The following is a 13755-nucleotide window of genomic DNA, read 5'->3' on the forward strand; positions in this document are numbered from 1 at the left end:
ATTTTAATTTCATGTGAGGCAGCAGAGTGAGAAAGTGCAGATCTTGGGTGCGAGGGTCATATTTACATTGACTGCGCCACTTAGAAGGTGACCTTATGCGGTGTGAGAGTCAAGTCCAAAAATCAGTGCATTGCAGCAGTTGATGCCTGTAATCTTGGTGTGGGTTGTTACAAAGGCTATTATTCTGCGTGGGAGACTGATAGGACAACAATGCTTACTTCCTACAGGAGAGCAGGGATTAATATCAAACCCAAAGACGTGGTTGTAGATGCGAGCAAAAGAGACACCCTATGAAGCTGCATGGCATGAAAATGGCATTTCTGATCCATTTAGGAAGGTGAATTTACTTTGTGATGGCTTGACAGGCTGCGGATATCAATCATTTAATCACATGCAGGCAGATATATATAATTATAATTGTGTCTCATCTTCATTGGCCAGGAGCACCCCACAGGGCTCCATATATATACTGGATATCATTGATATAAGGATGGAGCCTTGTGGGACCAAAGATTTGACTGAAAGTAGCTAGATGAGAGCCCATTTAAGCGTACTGTCGTCTATTTGCTACTTTTGATGTCAATCAGTTCAAGACAGTGTTCTAGATGGCTATGCAGCTAGATAGGATATTACATTGAACTTGGTGTCAAAGACTGCCAAGAGGTTAGGGATGACCAGGAGGTAGGGGCATCCTTAACTATAATTTTGGAGAATGTTGTCTGTGGCTTGCAGGGTTGTGGAATCTGTAATGCACGGATGCCAGAATACCAATTGAAAAACCTTCAACAGGTTGTAGCAATATATATGAGATTTTCTAGTTGAAGTACTACTGCTCTTTCAAAGACCCTTTCAGGAAATATGAGGCAGGCCAAGAGTGTCGTGGCCAGTGTTTTGCTTTGAGCTAACCGCCAGGTAGCTCTGACGTAAGGTTCACCCTTGAGATTCATGTGGTTCTCCAAAGTGGCGCCCGGGAAAGAGGTAACAAAAAAAGGGAAGTGGGAGAGAGCACACTTTGTCAGCGACTTGTACAGGGTGACATCATATCTCAACTCAAAATAAGCTTTCACTTTGTCTTATCTGGTAAATGGTGCACTATGTGGCAGACAAGTGGAATTCAGTGTCATGCACAAAAAGTAAAGGAGGTTAATATACAATAACGAATACTGATTCACCTACCCGTGATTGTTTAAAGACCTACTGTGATGCCAAGGAGTACGCTGAGACTTCCTGGAATCTGAGCTATGGTGGTGTAGACGAGTAGCAAACATAAAACTCAACGCAAAACAATCAGCTAAAAAATAGGTACGAAGGAACAGGAAAAACTGGAAAAACTGGAAAATGCAACATACTGAGGAGGGAACGCAAGGCAGATCAATGAATTACAGCAAATTGGTGAAGCCATAACAACCCAGATAAAATGTTACCAAGCTCAAACGTTAGAGGTCTCAGTCTCTTTGTATTGCATAATGTTACTCAGAACTTTTGTATGACCTGAGTTTTTGAAGGGCCAGCTGACCTGTAGCTGATCTGCAGTAGGCTTTGTCCTATTCGCCTCCTACTCGCCATCAGTCTATTCTCCGAAGTAAGAAATCGTCTTTCTGTGCACTTGGTGTTATTTGTCAGTCTGCTTCTAGTTTTGCCCTCCTGATGTTCTGCTACATGCGTTCACCTCTGGCTCTCACTGGGTGTATAGATTGTCCATCACCTATCTCCTTGGTTCCTGGCAATGAGGTTTTAGTTGGTGAAGTTGTTAGGATCCAGTTTGGTATTTTATAGAAGGGAGAGGATTTTGCAGGTTTAGAGGAAGAATCAGAAGATGCCAGTCCTGAGGGAGGTATTGATTATGCCTAGGTAAGGAAAGAGGGCTGCAAGGGAGTGGGCCTTGATGATGGAAGATTGAAGAGGGTCATTATTGTAAATCATTGCTTGGAGATATTGAAGCATGGTGATAAGATTGTCAATGGTTAGTGTTTGAAAGAAGTGCTGAGTGTTGAATTCGTTTGAGGTGCATGTTCACTGCACTTTTTTTAATAATAATCTTTATTTGGATATAAAATAACATCCTTAAAAGAAGTGCCAACAGCAATACACATTGTAAGAGCAAAAATAACATCAATGATCAACTTTAAGTGAATAAAAGTTCCCACATTGCGTTGGGCAGTTCCCTATTGAACAATCCAAGCGACGTTTAAAAACGACTTTTTTTTTTTTTAAAGAAGATAAAAGATACAGCGTTTGTTATACAGTAATTTACCGTGTTGAACTTGTATGCCCACCCGTCGTTATAAATAATTACAAATGTTAAACAAGAGATCAGATAAAATAGCAACAGCAGGTCAGTAGCAACGAATCATGATAGTGCAGCAATAAATAAAGTCAATTACAGATGATACAACTTGGTTTAGGCCGCTCCCAACATGAGGGGAGCATGCAAAAAGTTGCGATATGCAAAGCGTATAAACAGTATAAGGCCGATATTTAAAGCCGTGTTTTCTGGGCATAAGGCCGCAATGATTGCCTGTCTGCAGGACCGGATTCCCAACCTATTCCACTCCACTTTCAATTTACGTCTGCGCTGTGCCATGAGTGCTGGGCAAAGACAAACCACGTGCTCCAGAGTTTCGGACGACCTGCCGCACCCTCTGCACCATATTTCATCTGACGTACGACGCCAGCCTGGCAGATCTTTTAGAAATTGCCAGTCACCAAGTCTGATAGCCATAAAACTGAGTTTTAGGTGCAGGATAGATAGGTTGCAGGAGCCAACCGCCCGTACGAGTTTGTGATGGCCCAGGCGTGTCTACGTTTGGCAAGGTGATTTTTATCCATGGTGAGGGAACTTATTCGGATGCTTTTCTTAATGGTGGATTTATATACTGTCATACTGGGGTTGAGATCCCATAAGTCACCCACAGAGAGTTCTTGAATGTACTCCTTAAAGAGGCACCCATACCTGCCTCCTGGGTTTTTCACAAAGATATCTTGCCAAACTAGTGACTCCAGTGAGCCTATGTCTGCTTGTCTGAATTTGTGGCAGAGATTTAGAAATGTGCCAATGCTGGAGGCTTCATAGTTTAATAAACCAAATTCTAGCCTAATCTGGGCAACAGAGGAATTTTTGGGCAACCGAAGGACTTTTTTTATAAATTTTAGTCACGTGTTGGTTTAAATTCATGTTCAGTTTACCCCTGAAAATCTCATTACCATAAGACAGTGTCGGGCCTATTTTTGCTCTCATGACCTCTAGTAGAGGAGTTAAACTTGGGCCAGACAATTATTTTGAGAGCTTAGACAGGGTCACCTGTAGGGTCACAGCTTTAGCAGATATCTTCTTACGCTGTTTCGCAAAATTACCCCTTGAGTCGAGATTGACCCCTAGGTATTTGTATACACTTCCTACTGCAATGGTCATGTTGTTATATGACCATCCTCCCCCGGCTTTTCTTTTTTTTCCAAAGATAACCACTTGAGTTTTCTTTAGGTTAACCTCTAACAGGTTTGCAGTGGTGTAATTGTATAATTTTACCAGGAGCCTTTGTAAACCAACGCGGGTTAGACTGAGAAGCACTGGGTCATCAGCGTAAAGCAGGTTGCTTATGGGAACACCACCCACCTTTGGGGGGTGACTATTTGTTTCATCTAAAGTTGTTGTCAGGTCAGCAATAAACAGATTAAAAAGGAGTGGGGCCAGCACACAGCCCTGTTTGACACCCCTAGTTGTCATGATTTTCCGAGAGAGATGTGTGCCGGACCCCAACTTCACCTGAACCCATGTACCTGAATATAACTGAATTATTGCCTCCAGAAGTTTTCGAGGGATTCCCCATCTCCTTAGCTTTTCCCATAGGGATGCCCTGGGGACCCTGTCGAAAGCGGCTTTAAAATCAACAAAGCAGCAAAAAACAGCCCTAGATGTTAAGCATACTTTATCAACAATAATGGCTAATGTCAGTAAGTTAGTCATGGTTCCGGATTTGGCAATGAAGCCGGTTTGGTTCATTGGAATCAGATTCTTCTCCTCCGCCCACGCTCTCAGCTCGTTCAGGAGAATGCTCGCGTAGTGTTTGGCCTCAATATCCAAGAGAGCTATCAGTCTGTAATTGTTTGGTGATGAATGGAGACCTGATTTGTAGATTGGGTGGATTATCGCTCCACACCAAGAGTCCGGTATAATCGAGGTTCTAAGGGAATAATTAAAAAGGTTGGTTAGATAGCCGGACCAGAGGGGTAGATTAGATTTAAATAAGTTCTGAGGTAGACCATTGGGACCCGGTGCTCTGTCCGCTCTTGCTTTCAACAAGACTTTAGTGACCCTTTCTTGAGTTGTCTGAAGATCGTCGGTGCTGGGGTCCAAGCTACCAGTAGACCTGCTCCCACTTTTGCTCGGGCTTGTCGACGCCGACCTTGGCAGACATGCGTCTATTCCTTCTGGGGACTTAAAGTGATCCACTAGAAAAGCGGACCAGCTGGCTTCTTGTATATTTGCTGAGCCGGAGCTGGACTTACCAGAGTTTTGCCGGTTAATTAAGGCCCAGAATTTCCTTGCGTTGTGGTTTTTGCTCTCCCATATTAGTTTGCACCAGAAATCATCTTGTTGGAGTTGCTTTTCTTTTTGTACTGCCTGCCTAAATGTTTTTTGGGCGAGTTTATACACCTTAAGAAGCTCGTTATCTCCTGGGGATTTCATCAGGGACCGCAAGGCGCTGTTTCTAAGTGTCTTCAGTGCCCTTGTCTCTCGTGAAATTATGCCCTGACAGGTGACCGAATTTGTCCGAGAGAACTGTTTGGTTGGAAATAGCGTTATAAGTTTTAAACAAAACGTTGTCCATGCAGCAACTGGAAGAAGCCCCAGATCGGAGCCGGCTGAGATAAGGGCCAAGCTTGCCTCTGTGACAAGGGGTATTATTTCGTCACTCCATCTTAGGCGTTTCAGGTTGTCACAGTGCATTCCTGTAAATGTAATTGGAGCAGATTTATGGAACTCTGGCTTTATTTTAAGGGTTAAGAACTGGGGACGGTGGTCGCTTTCAGTTCGCGGTTGTATACTGAAGTTGTCCAGATGCTTCAGCAGAGCCAAGTTGCAAATAGTGTAATCTAAGTAGGAACACTTGCGGCCATTCGTCCAAGACCAGTTTGGTGGTGTGTCATTAGTGGACCTTCCATTTATTACCACAAATCCTGCACTGTGTAGTTGCAGCACACAGAGTTCCCCCAAACTGCAGTAGGCTTGGTTTAGCGGTTTGGATTGCGCCTCAACTTCTGCAGATGCAAGTGGGGTTAGCCCTTCAAGATCTTCCATATTGTCCTGGAAGAGGTTGGTATTAAAATCCCCTGTGATTATACAATCGGCATACTGTTGGTCCACGGCCAAGTCCCTCACAATTTTCATTAAACGTGTTAGATGTATCTTTTTGGAGTGGGTACTGGGATTGATATAAATATTAAGCAGTAGAAGGGGGCGTTGGTTACTCCATGAGTTGATTTTGACTCCCAGGACCCAGTCTTCGTCGAAGTTCAATGGCATAATCGGGCCTTTTAGATTGTTAGAGACATAAATCGACAGGTCCCCTTTTGGGTGGCCGTAGAGACAGTCTCTGACTGTCGGTTTCCAAAATTCAATAAAACCGGTCACTGGGGTGGTTTGGGTGGCCCATGTCTCTTGTAGTGCTATTACAGTGTGCCCGAATATAAAAAAGTGTGTATCCAAGTTGAAGATTTTATTTTGGAGGCCACTAATGTTCCATGAGCACAAAGCGAATAAAGGGGCTCGTTCCAGAATAGAGAGTTCTGTGGATGGAAGTGCTTGAGATGCCATTTGAACAGAAGCCTTGGCATTTGGATGTCGAGGATGGAGCTCCAGGGGTCAGGCCATTTTATTGCAAGCCAACGCAGCTGGAAGCCACCCCCAATCTTGGGAATTATCCGGATTAAAATTTCTGTTCAGGGGAGTTAGATTCCCCTCTGTTGTGCCTAAGGCGTTTTTTAGAATGGAGTAGGGCCTACTTTTGATTCCTGGTGCGGTACTTTCAACTTTTTGCTGGGTATCCTGATGGTTTACCAGTAATGAAGGGTAACCTGGGGGGTTATACGGGTAAATTTTGATGCCCCATTCCCGAAAGATTGCCCTTTGCTCGATAAATACTTGCGCCCAGGTTGATGATTTAAATGACACCAGGGTTATCTCTGATGGTTGTGAGCCTCTTGGTGGAAGGATTTCAATAGAGTCAATGTCTTCAGATGTAAGGGCCTCAAATCCCGGTACCCCATTTGCTAGTTTTATTATATTTGATCTGTTCAGGAAGTCGTGCCGACCCTTGGAAGTGTATTCTGGGGCAAGGAGTATTCTGGCAACCACGGTGCTGCTTTTAGCACTCTTACTGCTGATGCTTGCGTTGGGATGAGGGATTCTTTCGATTAGACAACCTACGTCTGGGCCCGATCGAGATTGAAGTGAAGTTGATGGACCTGTGCCTAGTGACTCACAGTTAGGGGGTGGAGTTGATTCATTGTTATGAATTTTTTTTGCAGGACTAAGTCCAGGTGTTGGATTTACCTGAGTTAGTTTATAATTATGTATAACTTTTACAAAGCTGTGACCAATGATTCAGTTAGCCTGCAGGGGTGCACTAGGTATGCGGGTAGGTTGAGGTTGGTTTCTCATGACTGTACTCGTTGGCTGGATCGGGTCACTAGGGTTGACCCTTAATGATTCAGTTATGGGTTGGCACCGAGTTGCTGCTGGTTTTAAGGCAGTAATGATATGATCCTGTCTACAGCCCGGGGTCTGTTGACAGACACTTGGGGCTGAATCATCCTTAAGTATACATTGGCTAGTGTTTGCTGTCTGAGAAGTGTTTAGATCTTTTTTATTACTAGCATTTAAGAATAATGGAAATAGTTTAGGCGGATTAATTATTGGGTTTAATCTTGTTTTATTCCTCTGTTTGCGCTGGTGTTTGCGCTCCCTCTTGCTAATATGCGGAGGAGGGGCAAAGGGTGCGTCTAAAAAGGGGGTAGCCACAGTGGCCGCCGCGGCTTCACTCACAGGCACCGTTTCCCTCTTGTCGTTGGTAGAGTGTGGCTCCCCATGTACTGGGCCAATATGTATGGCTGGAGGCGCACGTGATGCCGCTGCCGTAAAGGGGTCTTTGGGGCAATGCAGCCCGTCTCGCTTAGCGATCTCAGTTACCAAAGGGTCTGACCCCCCGCTCGAGTATGGCCTGATCACTTGGCCTTTCACAGAGTTGGATGGTTCTGGGATCACAGTTAAAAGGTTTTGATTTGGCTGAAGCAAACATTCGGGTTGGTTACCTCCCTTCAGTAGCTTAACCTCAGTTATGACCGTAGATAAAAAGGCCGGGAGCGAGGACAGCGAGTCAATGATGGGCGAGCAGCAGCAAACAGATTGCACTAATTTTGAGGATGATTGTGCTCCTGTGATTAGATTATTTAATTTATCTAATTTGTTGTCGATCCCTGCTGTGAACAATGCTAGAGTATTTAGCAGGTCGACCTTGGTGTCCAGTTTGTCCGAATGATAATTTAAAGCAGTAACTGTTGATTGAAAGGTGAGTAATAGTTGGGGCTAAATACTCGAGTTAGTGGACGCGTCTGGCTGTAGCTCTGTTTTTGGTGTTAAGTTAGGCGGGTTCTGGGAATCTTTAAAGAAAAGTGACAGGTCCACTAGCAGTTGGTCATTGAGGTCTGTTTTTTGGTAAGGTTTTGTCGGGGCTATTATTTCCACTGGTGAGGCGCAGGGAAAGCATTGTGCATTTATCGAATTTGCACTTCCCTCTAATGGACTTAGGGCATGTGAAATGGGGGAACTGAGTAAGTCAGAATTAAATACCGGACCCTTTTGTGCGTGTATTTGTGGAAAAATTAACTGGGTGCGAGTCGCTAAGGGGCCCTCCCAAGTGACTCCATGGGTCTGCGGTAAGCAGGCAAGGGATTTCTCTGATTGCTGAGATTGCCGTGTTTGGGTGCTTTGATCAGAAATTAATGACGAAGGGAACAATTGACTGGGGCAGACCTCTTGCTTACCAGGTTCAGGATGTGAAAGAGGCTGGGATGGTGCGGGGTAGTGACTTGGTTGTAAATTTTGAGGGTCTCTTCCCGTGCAAGTCGGAGATGGTGGTTGGCTTAGACAAGCCTGTTGGTTAACTAGGTCATTTTGGGGGAAAGGGGGGTGACGTGGATCTGATTGAGGACTTGGTGATAAGCTTTTGAAGGGTCTCTGTGACAAAGCCTCCAAGGCAATGTTCTGATCGACGTGTTGAGAACCAAAGATATAAGTGGTCATGACGGGGACGGACTTGTTGGTTATCAATGGTTGAGGCGAATGCGTATTTGGGGCTGCGGCTCGCTCGAACTCGCAGATCTTGTTTACCTCTAATGGGTGTTGAAGAGGAGTCGAGCTAACCTCCCCCGGTGCTTTTTTAAAGTAATCCAAGAGGGTGAAGGCTTTTGAGCCATTCGAGGATGGACCACATGAGGGAACCATACTCGTGTTGTAGGAGTATTGCCATCCATTTTGTGAAGGTTTGGGGGTCTTCAATGTGGTCTTAACAGTCGGTGGACTCACATGGTCAGCAGAAAATTGCTCCGCCGTATTTGCTGACGATTTAGGTTTTTTCCGTTTTATTATAGATGGGGTTTTTCTTATTTTCCCAGATCTCATCCTCTTGGCGGTGGAGGGGCTGTTCAACAAGTTGTTCTGGATTGTGACTATAGAAGAAATAGTAAGGATATAAGTTTGGTCAGGATGCGATGTCTTCCAGGCACTCTCTACGTTGCTGGCAGGGTTTGGTTATATTTGGCTGCTTGAATATAATCACCAGGTTGCAGTTAAGTTTGCTTAATGTTTTCCTTGGATCGGAGGGCTCTAAAGGGTCGCTTCAAGACGGGCTGCTGGGCTACTGGGCTGCTGGGCTGCTGGGCTGCTGGGCTGGGCGTCAGGGCTGGGCTGCAGGGCTGGGCTGCAGGGCTGGGCTGCAGGGCTGGGCTGCAGGGCTGGGCTGCAGGGCTGGGCTGCTGGGCTGGGCTACTGGGCTGGGCTACTGGGCTGCTGCGCAGGGCTGCTGGGCTGCCGGGCTCCTGGTGCAGCTTTGTTGGTTTATCTTATTCAGAAATAAATTATCACAGTCCCAGCCAATCACGTTGAATTACAAGGCGTAATATTGAGCTTTACGCTTGGGGCACCCCCCCACACACTTAACTCACTCCCTTTCCCACGCCTGCAAGCACCTGTCTGATGGTCTGTTACCACCTCCCCTCAGGCTGCGCTGGGGCTCCCACCCCCCCGTTGCAGTCCCACCACCTGGGGGATCACACGAAGGGGGAAAGAGCCGTCACTAACCTGCTGCGACCGGACCCAGGCACCAACAGTGATGAAAGCAGACAGAGGGTGTTGGGGGAGGTGCGGGGGGAGCAGGACCAAGATTTAAGAAGGCTTTTTGCAAGAGGAGTCACTAGGCGTTCAGACTGCAGGGGAGGGAGGGCGGTCGGTAGGGGGGGCTCAGGCAAGACAGAGCATGGACCAGGGGCAGTGGCGCAAGGAACCAGGCTCGAAGCGAGGACCAAGGTGCTGGTGCTTTTAATAGAGCATAACGGGCAACCCCTTAAGGGTAACTGCACCTGCTCCAGTAGAGGGAGAAGGGAGCGAGCAATGGAGGACCTGCTGGGCAAAGTATACAGAGAGAGAGGGAGGTTGCCTGGGGCTTGCTGTAGTCCAAGTACACACGAAATGTGAACAGACAAGCAAATGCCACCTCCGCACCTCTCCCTCCTTACTTAACGGGCCTAAGGACTTGTGGCCCCCCCCACCTTACCGTCTGTATGTAGACGCCTGCAGAGTCCTCACCACTCGCCGCCCTTTTCCTCAACCTCGACCACCTGCTATCTCGGCACCCCCCGTACTCGATCCCGACCGACTGTGGGACTGTGGGACTCACACCTGCAATGAGGTCGGTCCCGGGTCCCGGGTCCCGGGTCGCTTCTGAGCCGCCTCCGAGCTTCGGGACTGCTCTGCACTCGCCGCGCTGCTCAGAGCCCCGCCCCTCGACCGTCACCTCCTACCTGCGTGCGTCTGTCACGTATCGCGCTCACTCTCAGACCTCGCCTCCTACCGTCTGTGTCTGCGGCCGTCAAGCACTCTGCTTTGTGGATAAGATGGATACTTCACTGCACTTACATGGATGCTGTGTACATTTGGTTAGATCCATGTTGTTGCCTAAGCTGAATATTTTGTAGCTGAAAACGTTGTTTATTTTTTTTTCTGTGGACTAAGGGATGGTGGGTGGCTTGCATAGTATTTGATTGCTTTGATTAAAGCCTTGTTTTCTCTTGCGTTATTACTAATGGTTTGATTGTGTTGGTTTAACTTGGCAACTCAGACAACTTTTGCTGGCACAATGCTTTTTTTTCCAGCCCTACTAGGTTTCGGAGGTCTGGTCTTTTTGAGAACGGAATAGTGTGGATTGGGCAAGTATTGGGCTTGAGGGTGGTTGAAAAACTGGAAGAATTTTAAGTTTTGATTACTTGATAGTAGTCCCGTTACTTAAATTGTTCTTCCTCGCACTTGTCCTTACTTCTTAAGGAGTGCCCACACCCTAAAGACAGGCACTCTGCTGCCCACCTAAACGAAAACAAATGTCAACTTCTTCCCCTTCATGTGTGCCAGTAAAGGCTCACCTTTTCCCAGAATCCTCCTGAGTTGGCTACCAAAGTAGTCCACGAGACCATGCTCAAAGCCAGACACACACCAATGAGGATGGGAGGTTCATAAGGACTGGGATATGGAAATAGAGTCTCAGTAATTAAAGTATTGGTAATTGAACAAAGCATTACCTCATCAATTTCTCTACCCAGTTCCTATGTCTTGAGTATCTTGATCTTCACTAAGGCAGTCAGCCATAAGTCCAAAGTCCAGAAAAAAGGAAGAAATAACAAACCCAGGTCGCAAAAACACCAAGTGCCAGTGCCAAAGAAAGCCAACAAGCACTAGACACCCAAATGACAGAAGCACAAGTGGGCCCAGAGCTTCAGGGTCCCAAAGAAGTGACACTTGCAATGGTGACCCATAAGAGGCAGCTGTAGAGCTAAGGAAGCCAAAGGAAATAACACAAATCAGCCAGCCAACCCCACAGGAAATAAAAGCCACCAGTAGGACCAATAGGCAGCAGCACAAAGACACTCAGCAAATCGGGCATACCCACTACAGGCAAAAAGCCCTGGAAAGAGAACTTCATCAACCACCACCTGAGGGAAGAGAGCAGAAGCAGCACTGACAAGCCAGAAGGCCCAGTTCAGAGACAGGAGACAGAGACTCCTAAAATAAAACAACCACAGGCAACTCTGGTGACAAAGGGGAAGCTCCCCCAAAGAGGCACTACGCTACACCCAAATAGGGCACAAGAGCACACCGGACTGAGCCAGATACCTAAGGTAAACCAATGGAAATCCAGATACAGGGCCAGGATGAAATCACAAGGCAGCAAATTATTGCCCAACACACAGAAGGGAGGAACTCAGTCAAGACGAACAGGCATGTCAGGGGTAAAAAAAATCCCTTGAAGGCCCCAGGGGAAGCACACCCTGCACAAAGGCCAATATCCAGAATGCTATCGAAGAACACAAGCCCTGAAGGTTAAATACATGCACAAAATGCAGCTTCCCATTCTGGAGTGCAGGCAATTCGTGCTCATGGCCTTTAAACTACCAGCCAATGAGGCTTAGAAACACCAGAGAGCCGGAGGCAAGGGACCAAACAGCCCTGCCAAGTGCATGTGTAGCCCTTAGCGACTGCTCACCTGGCAGAAGTGGCCCAAGCACTCATCCCGACCCCTGACCTGAAATGGATGGAGGGAGAGGGAGCCCAAAAGCCCAACCCTGCTAGAAGGCCCACAAACGTAGGCAGAGCAGGTCCATGGCAGGTCAAGATTCCATTGCAACAAACAGAACTCCTAGCCATAGGCCCAAAAAGAACTTTCATGGAAACCAGAAGAAGAAAGTGCAGTGCATCCCACATCCCATGCTTGAAGGCCCAAAAAACCTGCCAACACTACAGAGAAGCCACCAGAGGTCCAGGAAGCAGGACACCTCAGAAGAAGAGCAAATGGGAGCAGCTAAAAAAGCTACCTCTTGCAGCAAAAATCATCCATATACCCCAACACACAAGGTGGATGCTAATGGAGGAAGAATAAATAAGCAAACTATCCAGGTCACACCATCCCCACACACCAATTTATGAACAGCTACTGGAGAATGAGAGTTGCATAGCACAAGTTACGAACCAGCCAGGTCACCCACAGCGCCAAACACCCAAATCCCTAGTCAAGAAAGAGGCAAGGGAACACTGCACAAAAGGAACAAGAGGAGCAAGCATCCTTCACACAAATGATTCAAGTCTCCAACCTGGAAAACAAGGACAACAAACTGTTGGTCCACAGAGAGCATGAAGAGAGATCAGGTACTGTCGTGTATTTCTATAGGTTCTGATTCGATCCCCCTATTCCTGACCCTATTCTGGTTAAACTTACTAGCTAGTTAACTAACAGTCAGCCCATGAGGCAAGAAAACCCCCATGATGCAGATACCGTTATCTGACGCAGTCACACTACGGCACAGGAACGTGTTATCTGATTAGGTCATAACGCTTGAGATCTAATTAGACAAGCGACATTCCTCCAGCCCCTGATAAGGCATACGACGTTCTCATAACAAATCAAACCTATGACAACCTGGATAATCCGTGCGGCCATTGTTTTGATTTCACAGAGAACTTTAGTAAAGAATGTGCTAACGAGCAAGTCGTATGACATCTTTATTGACGTACCTATGTCCATCCTTACGTCAATCTCGGCACCTTTAAGGTATAAATATTGCCGACCTTGCCCTATGCAAACACACGCGTGGTGACAAGACGGAGCAGCCATACTTGCCGAAGCCGAGAGCAGAAGCAGACCCCGCAGGCAGCAGCCCCGCCTTCCTGACGCGCTGAGAGACGCGCTGCTATCTCAAGCCGAGAGACCCAGCACCGGCGCTTCTGGGCAGCCCTCGCAGGCAGCCTGGAATATCGAGAGCAGAGAAAGAGATACCATTCCTCATTCATCCTAAATTCCAGGTACAGAACTGAATAACCCCTCCTAGAGAATTCTTTAGTTATTCACTTGGCAAAAACAAACTTAACTTAAACTGTAACTTTCTATTCCCGCCCACGCATTAGACTTAGGTCAGGTACACGGGGTAGGCGTATTTAGAAACACCAGTTGAGTACGTTTAGTCAAAATGTATATGTGTATGTAAATATATTTTAATCATTTTAAACATCATATGGCTCAGAAACCATATCAATGTTTTTACAGTATTATTTTATACTATTGCTTCTAATGTATGCACTTTACTTAACTATAAGTATTGCAATAATATCGATCCATTTCTCTTGTACGAGAAAAGAGACTGATCAATAAATAACATCTTTTATTGAACACGCCCGTCTCTTCCTTTTCTCTACATTCTGATGAGACTAAGAATGCACGTACTGACTGAGTAAAATAATTGCCTTGTGCTCACACGACTCTCGAGATTGACTCTTGATTAGGGGAGAGCAAAGTTGTCATGTTCTATGGTTGTCAGAAACTAAATCCCTTCTTGTCTAATCAGGGGAGTTAATCCTTCCTTGAACATTCGAGAAAGTTTCTAGCGAACTCTGAGCTTAGCTGGCAAACCCAAAAATTAAGTCTAGTATCGACAGTA

At 46.3% G+C, this 13755-nt stretch overlaps 1 protein-coding gene across 2 annotated transcripts in view; it reads left to right on the forward strand.

The window, feature by feature from the left end:
- Positions 1–13755, forward strand: part of DNAH1 (dynein axonemal heavy chain 1) — a 1443760-nt gene that overhangs the window by 1132861 nt on the left and 297144 nt on the right. The window lies entirely within an intron of this gene.

Source organism: Lissotriton helveticus, chromosome 9 (genome assembly GCF_964261635.1).
Source record: "Lissotriton helveticus chromosome 9, aLisHel1.1, whole genome shotgun sequence".
Lineage (NCBI taxonomy): Eukaryota > Metazoa > Chordata > Amphibia > Caudata > Salamandridae > Lissotriton > Lissotriton helveticus.